Raw genomic sequence first — 15348 nt, forward strand, 5'->3', positions numbered from 1 at the left:
TCGAAGATTAATCATGATCTTATTAAATGGCAGAGCAGGCTCGAGGGGCTATATGACCCACTCCTGCTCCTATTTCTTATATTCTTATGTTCTATTCAAACATTTCTATACAGCATTCCTTAATTGGGAGGAAGCATAGGCATACCCACACACAACTATAGAGTAATGATAATGGCGGACTTCAATTATCCCAATTTGGATTGGGACAGTAACAGTATAAAGGGCAAAGAGGGGGAGGAATGTGTTCAAGAGAACTTTCTGGAACAGTGTTTCCAGCCCAAACAGGAAGGAAACAGTGCTGGATCTAGTTCTGGGGAATGAAGGGGGCAGGTGGAGCATGTTTCAGTGGGAGAGCATTTGGGACACAGTGATCATAATATCATTAGGTTTAGAATAGTTATGGAAAAGGACAAGGAACAATCAAATGTGAAAATACTTAACTGGAGGAGAGCTAATTTCAGTGAGTTAAAAAAGGATCTTGCCCAGGTGGATTGGAATCAAAAATTGGTAGGCAAAACAGTAACTGAACAATGGGAGGCCTTCAAGGAGGAGTTGGTTCGGGTACAGAGTAGTCACATCCCTATGAGGGAGAAAGGAAGGGCATCCAAAGCCAGAGTTCCCTGGATGATTAAATTACAGAGATTAAAATGAAACAGAAAAAGGAGGCTTATCACAAATTTAAGGTTCATGATATAGCAGAGAACCAGGCTAAATACAGAAAGTACAGGGGAGATCTAAAAAAGGGAATAAGAGGGGCAAAGAAAGAATATTAGAATAGATTAGCAGTTAATATAAAAGGGAACCCAAAAGTATTTTGTAAACACATAAATAGTAAAAGAGCAGTCAAAGGAAGCGTGGAGCCAATTAGGGACAAAAAAGGAGATCTTCTTATGGGGGCAAAGAGCATGGTTTAGGTACTAAATAAATACTTCGCATTGGTCTTCAATAGAGAAGAGGATGCTGCCATTGTAGCAGTAAAGGAGGTGGTAGCGATATTGGATAGAATAAAAATAGATAAAGAGAAGGTACTTAAAAGAGTGGCAGTACTCAAAGTAGAAAAGTCACCCAGTCCAGATGGGATGCATCTTAGGTTACTGAGGGAAGTAAAGGTGGAAATTGCGGAGGCTCTGGCCACAATCTTCCAATCCTCCTTAGATATGGGAACGGTGCCAGAGAACTGGAGGATTGCAAATGTTACACCTCTGTTCAAAAAAGGGGTGAGGGATAAACCCAGCAATTACAGGCCAGTCAGCCTAACGTCGGTGGTGGGGAAACTTTTAGAGACAATAATCCGGGACAAAATTAATTGGAACTTGGAAAAGTACGGGCTAATAAATGAAAATCAGCACAGATTTGTTAAAGGAAAATCATGTTTGATTAACTGAATTGAGTTCTTTGAGGAAGTAATGGAGGGAGTTGATGAGGGTAGTGCGGTTGATGTTGGGTATATGGACTTTCAAAAGGCATTTGATAAAGTACCACATAATAGACTTGTTAGCAAAATTAAAGCCCAGGGGATTAAAGGGACAGTGGCAGCATGGATACAAATTTGACTAGGGGACAGAAAACAGAGTAGTGGTGAACGGTTATTTTTCAGACTGGAGGGAAATATACGGTGGTGTTCTCCAGGGGCCAGTATTAGGACCACTGCTCTTTTTGCTATATATTAATGACCTGGACTTGGGTATAGAGGGTACAATTACAAAGTTTGCAAATGACACGAAACTTGGAAATGTAGTAAACAATGTGAAGGATAGTAATAGACTTCAGGAGGACGTAGAGAGACCAGTGAAATGAGCAGACACATGGCAGATGAAATTGAACGCAGAGAGATGTGAAGTGATGCATTTTGGTAGGAAGAATGAGGAGAGGCAATATAAACTAAATGGTACAATTTTAAAGCAGGAACAGAGAGACCTGGGGCTGCACATACACAAATCTTTGAAGGTGGCAGGACAAGTTGAGAAGGTTGTTGAAAAAGCATATGGGATCCTCGGCTTTATTACTAGAGGCATAGAGAACAAAAGCAAGGAATTTATGCTAAACCTTTATACAACGCCGGTTGGGCCTCGGCTGGAGTATTGTGTTCAATTCTGGGCACTATACTATAGGAAGGATGTCAAGGCCTTAGAGAGGGTGCAGAAGAGATTTACTTGATTGGTGCCAGGGATGAGCGACTTCAGTCACTTAGAGAGACTGGAGAAGCTGGGGTTGTTCTCCTTAGAACAGAGAAAATTAAGGGGAGATTTGATAGAGATGTTCAAAATCATGAGCGGTTTTGACAAATTAAACAAGAGAAACTGTTTCCAGTGGTAGAAGGCTCGGTAATGAGAGAACACAGATGTAAGGTGAAAGGCAAAAGAGCCAGAGGCGACATGAGGAAACATTTTTTTACGCTGCGAGTTGTAATGATCTGGACTGCATTGCCTGAAAGAGTGGTGAAAGCAAATTCAATAGTAACTCTCAACAGGGATTTGGATAAATACTTAAAGGGAAAAAATTTGCAGGGCTATGGGGAAAGAGCAAGCTAATGGGATTAATTGGTTAGCTCTTTCAAAGAACCGGCACAAGCTCGATGGGTTGAATGAAACTATTATGATACATCATGCATTCAGTTAGCAATGTGGGTGAGAAAGTCTGGGCATTCATATACAGCATTCTTTAGCTGGGTAGGTGGGTCAAACATTATCGATATCCCAAACACAGCATGCATTGTGTCAAGCACACAGATCAAGCACACAGTCTAAGAACCTCCTTCCTTGAATGGTTACTGAGATTCATTCATTACAGTGTCTTTTCGAGCTTCCCAATTTTTTTGTCTGAGAAGGTGCACCTCAAAAATCATTTTTTCCAGGATGCTTATGGCATAAACATTGCTTTGATTACAGTGCATTGCACCTTTCCTTATAAATTCCATGTCGGTTTAGGAACAAACTTTCCAATGACTGTGGATACATGAGTGCTGAGAGTTCTAGTTTCAACTGTGGTCTCCATCTGTGCATGAATAAACCTTACGTGCTGCTATGCTATTTCATTGTTGTCAAGGAAACTGTATTAATTGAGATTTCAGCCACAGGGGTGCCAAGGAAAGCTTGCCAATAGATACGGAGACTCACAATAGTTATACCACACTGCAGCTCTACCCAGATAAAATTTTAAATCTCCAGCTGGAGGAGATGTTCCAACTCTCACTGGGATCTCATACATGTTGCAGTCTGAGGTGAGAAATACTATACAACAGTCTTTCTTCACCTCTTCATTCTTCAATTAAATTCCTTGCTGTCAGAGAAACAGTTGTTAAATATGTCAACTTTATATAAAAGAATATTTGACATTACAACTGAGGTGTTTAAGATGATCAAAGGAGTTGATAGGGTAGATAGAGAGAAACTATTTCCTCTGGTGGGGGAGTCCAGAACAAGGGGGCATAACCTTTGAATTACAGCTAGGCCGTTCAGGAGTGATGTCTGAAAGCACTTCTTCACACAAAGGGTAGTGGAAACCTGGAACTTTCTCAGCCAAAAAGCTATTGAGGCTAGGTCAATTGAAAAGTTCAAAACTGATATTGCTAGATTTTTGTTAGGCAAGAGTATTAAGGGTTACTGAACCGAGGCGGGTAGATGGAGTTAAGATACAGAGCAGCCATGATCTAATTGAATGGTGGCACAGGCGCGAAGGGCTGAATGGCCTACTTCTGTTCCTAAGTCCCTATGAAACAGGAATTGAAGTACTAAATTCTGTGTGAGATTGTGTAACGCCAACAGATTACTGACTTATCAGACTGCCTCAGGTAAAGTATATGTAACTAACTGGTCAATAATTGGCCAACTAATTAGCAAGTTACCAGTCAAACCAGGAAAGGATGGATTCCAGAACAACTGCACACAAGAGGCTACCACTAAAATTAACAGGCAACACACAGTGCTGCATCACAGGAGGATTGATTGGCCAGAGACATAAATCTCCAGAACTGCAGTGGCATCTGCCAATCTATACAGTCAACCATTACAGAAACCTGAGTATAAATGTACACAATGAGTGAGCTATCTACTATCAAATAATTACAGCTCCAATATTTTATAAGATGACCAAGGCATTGAAACGATTAGAATTCTAAAATAGCTTTGGCTTGTTTGCACAATTGTGCAGAGTCAGATAGCATTCATTCTAGTTTTGTCCCTGCGGTGAAAATTGGCATAACCAAATGAATTCTGATGAACTGTGAGAAATCCAGTTGGAACAATGCATTTTGCAGCACCCAGCGGACAATATTTCTTCTCCTTCATACACATTGAAAACTGGGATGACTGGCATCACTACAGTCAAATCCAAGTTGTTGTTTTGTGTATTAATGAAACTTTCCAGAAAATATTGGCTCACAAACAGAGGTTTATTACATCCTGGTGAAATATTTTATAGTTTAGTTAAAGAGCACAAACCTTTCACTGTGGTGTCATTCTTCACAACATTAATAGCATGAAAGAGAAGAAATAGCACCTCTGGTGAGAAAAACATGCAGCGTTGTAGTGGATTACTCTACAACATAAGGGCCAATGATATTAGAGAATTTGGCACAAGATTTAATTTGTTAAAAATCATAGAAATATATATACCAAGATAGTCTTCCTCTTTAAAAGGACAACTCCAATCTGATTTACTTTGAAGAAGCTGCAAAGTTGCTTCCAAATATAATGAGACTTCTATTAACAACCAGTTTAAGTGAAGCTCCTTTCCATTGTTTTTACAGTGGAATTTTAGAATATCTGAATATTGCCATTTTTTCACTTTTCGTTGTTTATTGCATTATTGATGAGAGAAATATTGTAATGAACCTTTTTTGCCGCAGATATTGATGAAAAATAAATTCTTGAGGATAGCCCTGAAATCTAAAATTACTTCACCCAGCATTTAAGCAACAAACAACAATTTGCCTTTATATGGTACTCATACAAAAGGACATCTCACAGGGAGAGGTGGATACTGAGAAGGAAATGAAGGAATTTGGGTTGGAAATTGAAGCCATAAATGAAGAAATAGGAGGCTTTCAAAAGCAAGAAGAGAAGTAGCAAGGTAAAATGGTTTTGAAAAAGAATTTCATAAGGCTGGATGTAATAGTTTGAAGTTCAGCCTCCAATGGTAAAGTGGAAGGGCAAGGGAAAAAAAGTATTCCACAGTTAGAAGAACAAAGAGCTGGGATGTATGAATGGAGAAAATTCCCCAAATAGGATGGGGTCAGGCTATGGAGGGATCTGCAATGAGAAAAGGGATCAACAAATCAATTTACTGGGTCCCAGAGAAATAATGGAATTTGACGAGGATGGGGATGATGAGGCCACATGAGTTTGTGTAGAAGCCTTGGTCTGTAGAGTTCTGAATAGCTGAAGATTGTAAAAGATGGAAGCAGAAGTCTGGCAAGAATATTATAGAACTTAATTGTGAGGTAATGAACAGGTGGTTGAGAGTTTCCGAAATGGAGAGGCTGAGGGTGGCACATAGCAGACAATGTTCTAAAGATGGAAGAAAGCAACTTAATGACAATTTAGATGTGGGGCTGAAAGTTTAGCTCAGATCAAACAGAACGTCAAAGTTGTACACCACCAGGTTCAGCCTGGGCAGGCAGTCAGGGTGGTTGATGGTGTCAAAGCCAGAGGCTTGTAGGTACTATCACCTAACAGCTGAAAAGGATAGCGTCAGTTTTGCCGACATTCAGCTCTATAACGTTTTGAATCATCTAACACTTAATGTCAGACAGGCAGTTGAATAATACAGTGACAGCCCTAGAGGCAATAGTGGTGAAAGGAAGACGCGAATTGGATATCATCTGCTTACATGTGGAAGTTAGCCCGTGCTAGCAGATACTGAGAAGTAGCAGCTTGTAGATAATTAAAAGCAGGGCACCAAGGATGGCACCCTGAGAAAAACTGGAAATGACTATGTGGGCAGGGAAAGAAACTGAGGAGATGTAGTGGCTGTATTGGAACAGATTGGAGTGGAACCATGAGGGAGCACTGCCACAGATAGCAGACCACAGAGGAGAATGGAGTGCGCAATGGTGCTGAAAGCAACAGAGTAGTTAAAAAAAACAGGAGAAACCACAAGCCATAGTTGTAGTCACTACTGACTTTGACCAGTTGTAAACAATTTTACAACACCAAGTTATAGTCCAATGATTTTATTTGAAATCTACAAGCTTTCGGAGGCTTCCTCCTTCCTCAGGACATTTAGCTGAGGAAGGAGGAAGCCTCCGAAAGCTTGTAGATTTCAAATAAAATCGTTGGACTATAACTTGTTGTAAAATTGTTTACAATCGTCAACCCCAGTCCATCACCGGCATCTCCACATCATGACTTTGACCAGGACATTCTTCGTGCTGTGGCCTGGTCAGAAGCTGGATTGGAAGGACTTGAACAGGGAGTAGCAAAAGAGATGTGCATTTAGTTGAGTGGCAACAATACAATCAAAGACTTGAGAAAAAAGTAGGTTAGAGATAAGTTTGCAAGGAAAGAAAGCATGGAGTTTTTAAGAAGAAACCAATGAAAGCAGTCTTCAAAGGCATGAGAACAGAGCCTGAAGGTAAGGTGAGATTGATAATGTCAGTAAACATGGGCTGAGATGGGGAAATTAGATAGAAGATAAATTGGAAGGTAGTTGAGGGAGTAAGTGATGGATTTCAAAGAGGAAATCAGCTGAAGAAGGTTGGGGGAGATGAAGGAGAAGTTGTAGAGTTTAGGGACTGAGTCTGAAGGAGGTTCAGGAGGAGTGGATGGAGAGAAGAAAATGGAAGACACAATGCAAGTAGCCAAGCAGCTGCCTTAGATTTAGGAAACAATGAAGTTCATGAGTTCCTAGTTTAACAAGGGAGGATGAATATTCTCTGCAGTGTTTGACAATGGGATACAATAAATCACTCTAAATATATTCCAGTTACAATTAAATGTCCATTCAGGATCTTGTACATTAACAAGTGATATCAGACTTAATCAACCAGATATTTGAATTACATTTTCAATCAATACATGCCAAATACCCAACCAACAATTAAAGCATTAAATATGCACATCTGCATTCAGCCACAGAGCCAGGCCTGAACAACAAGATGAATTATGTACACAGGCTTGTATTGGCTAACTTAATGACAAGCTGATTTGTCAATATTAAATTTTAAATAAAAGTATTGTAATAATTTTCCTCAAACAGTGGCATTGTAATCAGGTTATGCCATGTTGCTGTTTTAAAATTTTCCAGAAAAACACATTTGAAAAAATGTATGAGCTACAACTCTAGGAAGTTGCCTACAATGACCAAAGACACAGTGCTCACATAAAGAACTGAGACCTCCTACCTCAATGAGTACAAAAAATCTCCAAACAAAAACATCAGTTTGAAAGAAAAGTCAAGAGGCATTTTCTCTAGCTAGATACCTCGCTGAGTGGTTTGAAATGTCCGCAGTTCACAAAATCTCCAGATAAAAAGAAAAGTTCAAGAGGAAAGGGAACAGAAGTACTGGATAGATTTTATTACATTAGCTTATAGTGAAACCAAATATATCCACTTCATCACCAATGATTTCCCCACGTGATAACTACTGACAATGAGGAAAAAAATGAAAACATGGTAGAAGAAAAAAATCATTCCATCCATCCAGCTCAATGCTTACAAAGGCCATATACAATTGGACCATCATAGACTTATCCCAACTTATTTAATCATTTAAGAAACTAATCAGTCATTAGTTTCTTAAATGATAAGACTTCCAAATCATAAATTCCTTCTGAAACGTCTCCCAGACCCCTCAAGTAATTGGATTAACAATGTTGCATAATATGAGAGTGTAGCACATAATGACATAACCAGAAAAAAAAACACTTGGCTGCAATCTAATCAAGAGCTTTCGATTATCTTGAGATCATGAGAGTGAAATCTAGGAATGTATTAAGACTATGAAATCATTCCCTTCACTTTGTATTTTATATCAGATGCTGGACATTTTGGTTTACATTTACAGCTGTGTTTTAGATCTGGAGCTCAGTGAAGTAAGGAAGCTGCAAATAAGACTCACATTAACAATGTTATCTTTTGCTTTATTTTGATTTTTGCTTCAATAGATTTTGATCCTCCCACTGGCACAGACAAATTTATCTGCCAGCAATCGAAGTTGATGTAAAAAAATTGTAGTTTTCAGTTACATTTATCACTTTTCTAGTGTATGTGGGTTTCTGTGGCCAAGTAACAAATGATGTGGAGATGCCGGTGATGGACTGGGGTTGACAATTGTAAACAATTTTACAACACCAAGTTATAGTCCAGCAATTTTATTTTAAATTCACAAGCTTTCGGAGGCTTCCTCCTTCCTCAGGTGAACGTTGTTGGAACATTTCCAACAACGTTCACCTGAGGAAGGAGGTAGCCTCCGAAAGCTTGTGAATTTAAAATAAAATTGCTGGACTATAACTTGGTGTTGTAAAATTGTTTACAAGTAACAAATGACAGCTTACTACTCACAGACAAGAATTTGTGAAGTTTATGGAGAAAGAATCTACAATTAATTACAAATAAATTATACAAATACATATAGTAGTGTATTTGTTGCCTCAGATGCCTGTGTTTTTTTTAAGGGATTTATTATTTTGTTCCCCCTTGAGTTTATTAGTCTCATCACATCATTTACCATGCCTCAGCTGAGAGGGTAGTGGGCAACCTAATCTCAAGCATCTGCCAATGCTACTCTGTACCTAGCCCATAGAAAATATGAGATATAAGCAGCACAGGTTACCTTCCCCCACTTTTACATCCCTGTGGTAATTATAATTATTATAATAGCTGCATGCATTTAGTGAACTTAAATCTAACCACTAGAATGCAAAAATATTCTTACTGTTTATTGAAAAACATCTTTACGAACCATGCCACACCAGCATAGTGCAAAGAACAGCACTGCTATATGTGAATCATGATAGTCTCACCATCAATCACCCTGGAATTTAGTTTCAAATCCTATTTACTGTAATATTTGTGGGCACATTGCACCTAATTCCAGGCTTAGCTTCAGATTTTGTTCTAGTGCGTATTTTTGTTTACATTTTCCATAAAAGGATCCAGTAATTATTCTAACATATTTTTGCATGTGGGCCAAAAAATATGGATAACTGAATAAATTCCAGTTTTTATGTAACTAGTAACTTGACATTTACGAAGTAAATGCTGACATATAATTTTTAGGCTTTATTAATCCAATGCCCTTTTGTTTCATTTTGTTAATTAAAGAGAAATTATCAAGTGGGAATTAATTTGAGCAAACATCTTCAACAACCATCACGGCCACTTTCAATCATATAATGAATCAAAATGAGAGAGTAAAAATGAACAGGAAATATCTTTTGAACGATTATTGTTCAGTTCATCACCAATACTAAATTACAAATACCAGGAAGATCCCAAGTTCCACTCCTGTTCTGTGTTGAGTTAGCGGATCTCAGCTAGGCAACAGTAAAAGCTTTGCAATTGGCTTCAGTATCTCTAGGTTAGGAAGGAGCATGATACACATCATTCTCTTGCTGAGAATGGTGTGCATCATGACCCTCCCTAGCTTGGGAATACAAAAGTTACAAAGGATTACCTGTTTCCAGACCTCCTGAAGTTCTAGTAGGTTACTGACTGCTAATTAACATATTAGATTGGTTTCAGAATGACTTGCCTAATGATTTTTCTCCCTTTCTGTAGGTAACCTCTGCTACCAAAAGCAGCAATGTAATGGGAACATCATCACTTCCAAGTTCTCCTCTAAGTCACATACCATCCTGAATTGGACATATATCACCATTGCTTCATTATCGCTTGTTCAATATCATGGAATTCCCTACTTAACACTATCATGGGACCAGAATTATAGCAGTGAGTCAAGAAAAAGGCCCACCACCTTCTCAGGGTAATCAAAGTGGTTTTGCCAGTGTCACCCACATGGTGAGAAGAAATAAACAAAGAACACACATAGAGTTAGCAAGGATCTCTGCAACAGTAAGAAGGATCTTGAGACGTAGAATTCTATGGAGCAGCAGATTTTGTAGGCAATCGAGTGGGCAGAAAGGGAAATTATGGTCCTGTTGTAGAAAATTGTCAGGCACTCAATGACCCTCATCTATGTAAAATCTTTTGTGACTTTCTCACAAGTGAAAAATTTGCATAATATCCAGAACGTATTATTGCCGGTGAAGATATGTTCTTTGTTCTATGAGTTTCAACTTGCATACATAGAATGATTCTGGGGACAAGGTGGTTACAATATTTTCAGGAAAGATGCACTTGGTTAAAGAGTTGTTGCCCTATGCTGGCAATATTTTTGTCAGACTTAGTTGCAGCTGTTGAGTATGTTAGCATTCATTAGCCATAATTTGCAGTGTAGAAATGTGATTTTTAGGATTTCAGGACAGTTCATAACCAATATTTATACTTTGTAACAACAAATCATGATGTAATCACACTCTCATGTCATGAGCTGCGCCACTGCACCCTCTTCTGTTTACAGTTTTGTAAAACACTTTGTCAGCTGACAGTGAACCTTTAAATGGTAAAAATTCATTCAGGTGAATTAATGTTTTTCTTAAGCACTCAAGGGAATTATCATTTGTCTGTGAGCTGAAAGTAATGTTCACTCACTGAGAATAAATAAAAGATATTACACATGTAATGGTGTGTTGGAATTATTCTTTTAAGAGTATGAAAATAAATGAAGGATCCCACTTTTATTTAAAAATTCACTAGAAAAGTGAATATTGCCAGAGGACTAGCAGACAGCATATATTATTCCTATATTTAAAAAGGGAGATAGAACAAGTCCAGGGAACTATAGACCAGTTAGCTTAACATTGTTGGTAGAAAAGATAATGGAATCTTCACTCAAAGATGTAACAGAAAAACAGCTAGAGAACGAAATTATAATAAAGAATAGTCAGCACAGATTTCAGAAGGGAAAGTCATGCTTGACATACCTAATGAATTCTTTGAAGAAGTAACAGAAAGGGTAGACAAGGGTAATGCAGTGGATGTAATGTATTTGGATTTTCAAAAGGCCTTCGATAAGGTACCACATTGTAGACTCATGGCTAAGGTTAGAGCATGTGGAATCAAGGGACAGATAGCAGAATGGAAAGCAACCTGGCTACAAAACAGAAAACAATGAGTAGGGGTTAAGGGTAGTTACTCAGACTGGCAAAAGGTGAGCAGTGGTGTTCCACAGGGATCGGTGCTAGGACCACTGTTGTTCACAATTTACATTAGCGATTTGGATTTGAAAATCGGAAGTACAATTTCAAAATTTGCAGACGACACCAAATTGAGGGGTGTAGTAAATACAAAGGAAGAATGCGTCAAAATGCAAGAGGACAATAATAAACCTGCAGATGGGTGTGTAATTGGCAAATGAATTTCAATATAGATCAAGGTGAGGTGGTGCATTTTGGTAGAAAGAATAAGGAGGCCACATAGAGCTTGGATAATAAGAGTCTAAACGAGATAAAGGAGCAAAGGGATCTGGGGTACAGATACACAAATCACTGAAAGTAGCGACGAAGGTTAATAAGGCCATTAAAAAGGCAAATCAAGCATTAGAGTTCATTTGTGGAGGGATAGAATTGAAAAGCAAAAAGGTTATGTTAAACTTGTACAGAGTTAGACCACACTTGGAGTACTGTGCACAGTTCTGGTCTCCATATTATAAAAGGATGTAGAGGCATTGGAGAAGGTGCAAAAAACGTTCACAAGGATGATACCAGAACTGAGAGGATAGCCTTATCAGGAAAGGCTGAACAGGCTGGGGCTCTTTGCTCTAGAAAAGAGAAGGCTGAGGGGTGACCTGATAAGAGATTTTTAAGATAATGAAAGGGTTTGATAGGGTAAACATAGAGAAAACGTTTCCACTTGTAGGGGAGTCCAAAACTAGAGGTCATAAATATAAAAAGTTGCTAATAAACCAATAGGAAATTCAGGAGAAACTTCTTTACCCAAAGAGTGGTAAGAATGCGGAACTCGCTACCACAAGGAGTAGTTGAGGTGACTAGCATAGATACATTTAAGGGGAAGCTAGATAAACACATGAGGGAGAAAGTAATAGAAGGGTTAGATGAAGTTGGGAGGGAGGAGGCTCATGTGGAGCATAAACACCGGCATAGACCAGTTGGGCCAAATGGCCTGTTTCAGTGCTGAAGTTTCGATGTAACTTGATGTAGCTTAGAAAAAAATGAAGTATGCTGTTTAACATTATAAATGATGGAAATAAAAAAATGGTACCTTATTCTGACCTATTCTGGAATGAGAGCAAACCATTGATTACAGTGTATTAAGAGGTAACTGAGTAGTAAAATATCAATACTGTACTTTATACTAACCTGAGTAGTAACATAATACAGCAAAGAAACTGCTCAGGACAGAGTGAGGTACAATTTTTATTTACTGTTCATGAATATGTTCAAATATTAAAAAGTGTTATTTTTTAAATTAAATTTGTGAATAGCTTCTGTAACTTGGGAGCACAAAGCCCTGATACACATTAACCATGTCTGCACTTACAAACTCTAGGTTAGGATAACTTTTGAAATCATTCTCAGTTTAAGAATGTTGGGGTTGCATTGGCTCTAGTATTATCATCAGGATCACCTCTAAGGCTCAGCAGGAAAACACTAGGGGAGTTATAACAGAGTGGGACAGCTAACTGTTCCAGGGCATTTGTTCTGGAGCAAGATGTGAGAATAGACCATTATCCAGTGAATTATGAGGTCACGGAGTAGTAAAATAACAGCACTGTATGTTATGCTCAGCAGTAAAATAATACAACAAAGTAAGTTTTATGTCACACAATGCTCTAGCGTAGAGCACACCCATACTGTTCATCACAGCTGACAGGGAAAGCAAACCAGAATCTACTCCCAGGCTACTGTCAATGATGCTTTGTAACACACCTAGGTTTTCCCATTGTCCCTGTGAGGAAATACCTCCCATCTTCCCAATGACCCCACTAGATTTCCTACATTACAATGACTATACTTCAAAAAAAAAGTACTTCAATGACTGTAAAGTGCTTTGGGATGTCCTGAGGTTGTGAAAGGAGCTATATAAATACAAGATCTTTCTTTCTTAGATTCTCCATCACATAAAATTTATCTTGCCAGTCCTGAATTCATATCTTAACCCCCAATTCCCTTCTCTACATGGCGGAAACTAAGGTATATCTAATCTGAAACACAACCATCACTACACATAAGTGTTGACCTAGGGGGAGCCAGAGAGTAGCTGCTTCCCTGATAATTTTGCATTGCACCCCAAAATGAGCTCTGGCATTAAATTGCAGATGTGTTTCCTAATGATTGCCTTGGTTTCTTGCTGACCACCCAACATGTCTCCTATGTGACTGCTCGAGATTGTCATTTGTTAGATAGTTTAAATAATACATTTAGTTCTATCAACATTGCACAAGATAATAAATATCTCTTATACATTAAATCAACGCAGAGGCTACAAATTCAATTATTGGTTTGAAGAAACATTTTTGAAGAATTATTATGGACATCATTTACTAAGCTTACTGTTATACGAGGATGTAAACTTTTTAATGAAGAAATATAGAAGCAAATGTTGTCATCATTATTTGCTTAATTGTTGAGTTCAGGCAAGGTTTTCTTTCCAATCTTGAGAGCCTCAGTCCTTTCATTGACCTGTTATACTTGAAAAACTAATGGTATCTATGATCTGCAGATTTACCATAATGTCCAGCAGATGAACATGACCATAGGGCATTAACAGTTTAAGGTACAGCATTAAGGACCGAAGAAACTCAAGCTAATCACTACATTTGATGCACTCAAAAAAAAAGTGTGGTCCTCACAGGAGGAGTCAGGGTACACTTACATGGGGCCATTTGTTGTGGGGGACCTCAGGCTGAGGGACGCTCCATATGGAAACTAACACAAGGTGGTAGCCCGCAACATAGGGCAAGAATAGATCATTGTTTTAAATCTGTAACACGGAGGAAAGCAGTATTAAACTGTCCTTATCACAGCTTGCCACTGATAGGAAGAATTGGACACTTATTACCCAGTATTCGGCAGTGATGGTGCTTTAGTCCTGCTTCTCCACTATTGCACCAAATTGCTACTCCAGGCTACATAATACAGGATAGCTGGCAGTTTGTTTCATGAGCGAGAAGCTACACAACCTCACTGGTAAGTCCTCATTCATAAAACTAAAAAAATACAATGAACGGTTCCTACAATTTATGACTTGGATCAACACTGCACACTCAGAATACAGTAATGCAGGACGAAATATATCACATAATAAACACAGGCCATGTGCACTTCACTTTATAAACTGATTGAATTGCCCCTATACTTACTGTTAATATCAGCTAGGACCTGTCATTCTCTACTTTCCTTAATTGCAGATTGCCCAGGACCGTCCTTGCATTTGGGAGCTACTATTACTGTGTTTTGGATAAACGCTGTTGCATTTCAAGAATGTACTAAGGATATTTGACTGCATCTATAACAAACATAAATAAGGACATTTTTGCCAGTGACATTGTCTGGGGTGTCAGGTGCAGTTCTACAGTATGATTCAGCGGCGCTACAGTGACTTTACATAGCGGTGCATTATTATAAACCCATAAAAGAGCGTGTTCTGTCCCTGCCCTAGCCCCTGTTATTTGGATCCTGGTAGCACTAGGACCCTGCGATCGCTGAACTTCTCATGCTGAGATGATGACACTTTTATTTAAAGTTACAATTTTACAAGTAGATTGAATAAGAGTACTGGTCTAATCGGCTTCGCTGGCCAGCTATCTTCCCAATGGGTTGCCTACCCCACAACCCCATTCATTATAACGTCATATCAAATTGTAATAAACCCACTTTTCCAATGGAACTGAATCAGATCCTGTCGGTACTCGGTTAATATTGCACCAACTCTGATAAGACCTTGTCAGCGGAAAATACAGCTAGTTACTGCCTCCTGCTACTGACCCGAGGTATTGATCGAACCGCTTCGAGCTCTGACCTCCATCCCCGGCCATGGAGAGCCTGAGACAGGATACGGAGTAAATTTAATAAAAGCTGACTGATGTTCGAAGGTTAGAGTTGCTCCACAAGCCTGCCTTCCAACCCGGTTATAAATTACAAGCCGACTCCCTGCACCCGCCCCCCGGGTGAGCTGGGTCAACATATAACGCTATTTATACACGCAAAGTACGGTACAGTCTGCTCTTACACCTGTAAAGGATTCCTGTGCAACTGCCACTCGAACTCTACCTGCTGACAACGTGACAGCGGAATTAGTCCTGTTCAGGATCAAATATTATTTAAT

At 38.9% G+C, this 15348-nt stretch overlaps 1 protein-coding gene across 3 annotated transcripts in view; it reads right to left on the minus strand.

Moving 5' to 3' along the window:
- LOC137332413 (BTB/POZ domain-containing protein KCTD16-like) overlaps window positions 1-15348 on the minus strand; it is a 229519-nt gene that overhangs the window by 212458 nt on the left and 1713 nt on the right. The gene's annotated exons all lie outside the window — the stretch shown is intronic.

This window comes from Heptranchias perlo, chromosome 14 (assembly GCF_035084215.1).
Source record: "Heptranchias perlo isolate sHepPer1 chromosome 14, sHepPer1.hap1, whole genome shotgun sequence".
NCBI classification, from domain to species: Eukaryota; Metazoa; Chordata; class Chondrichthyes; order Hexanchiformes; family Hexanchidae; genus Heptranchias; species Heptranchias perlo.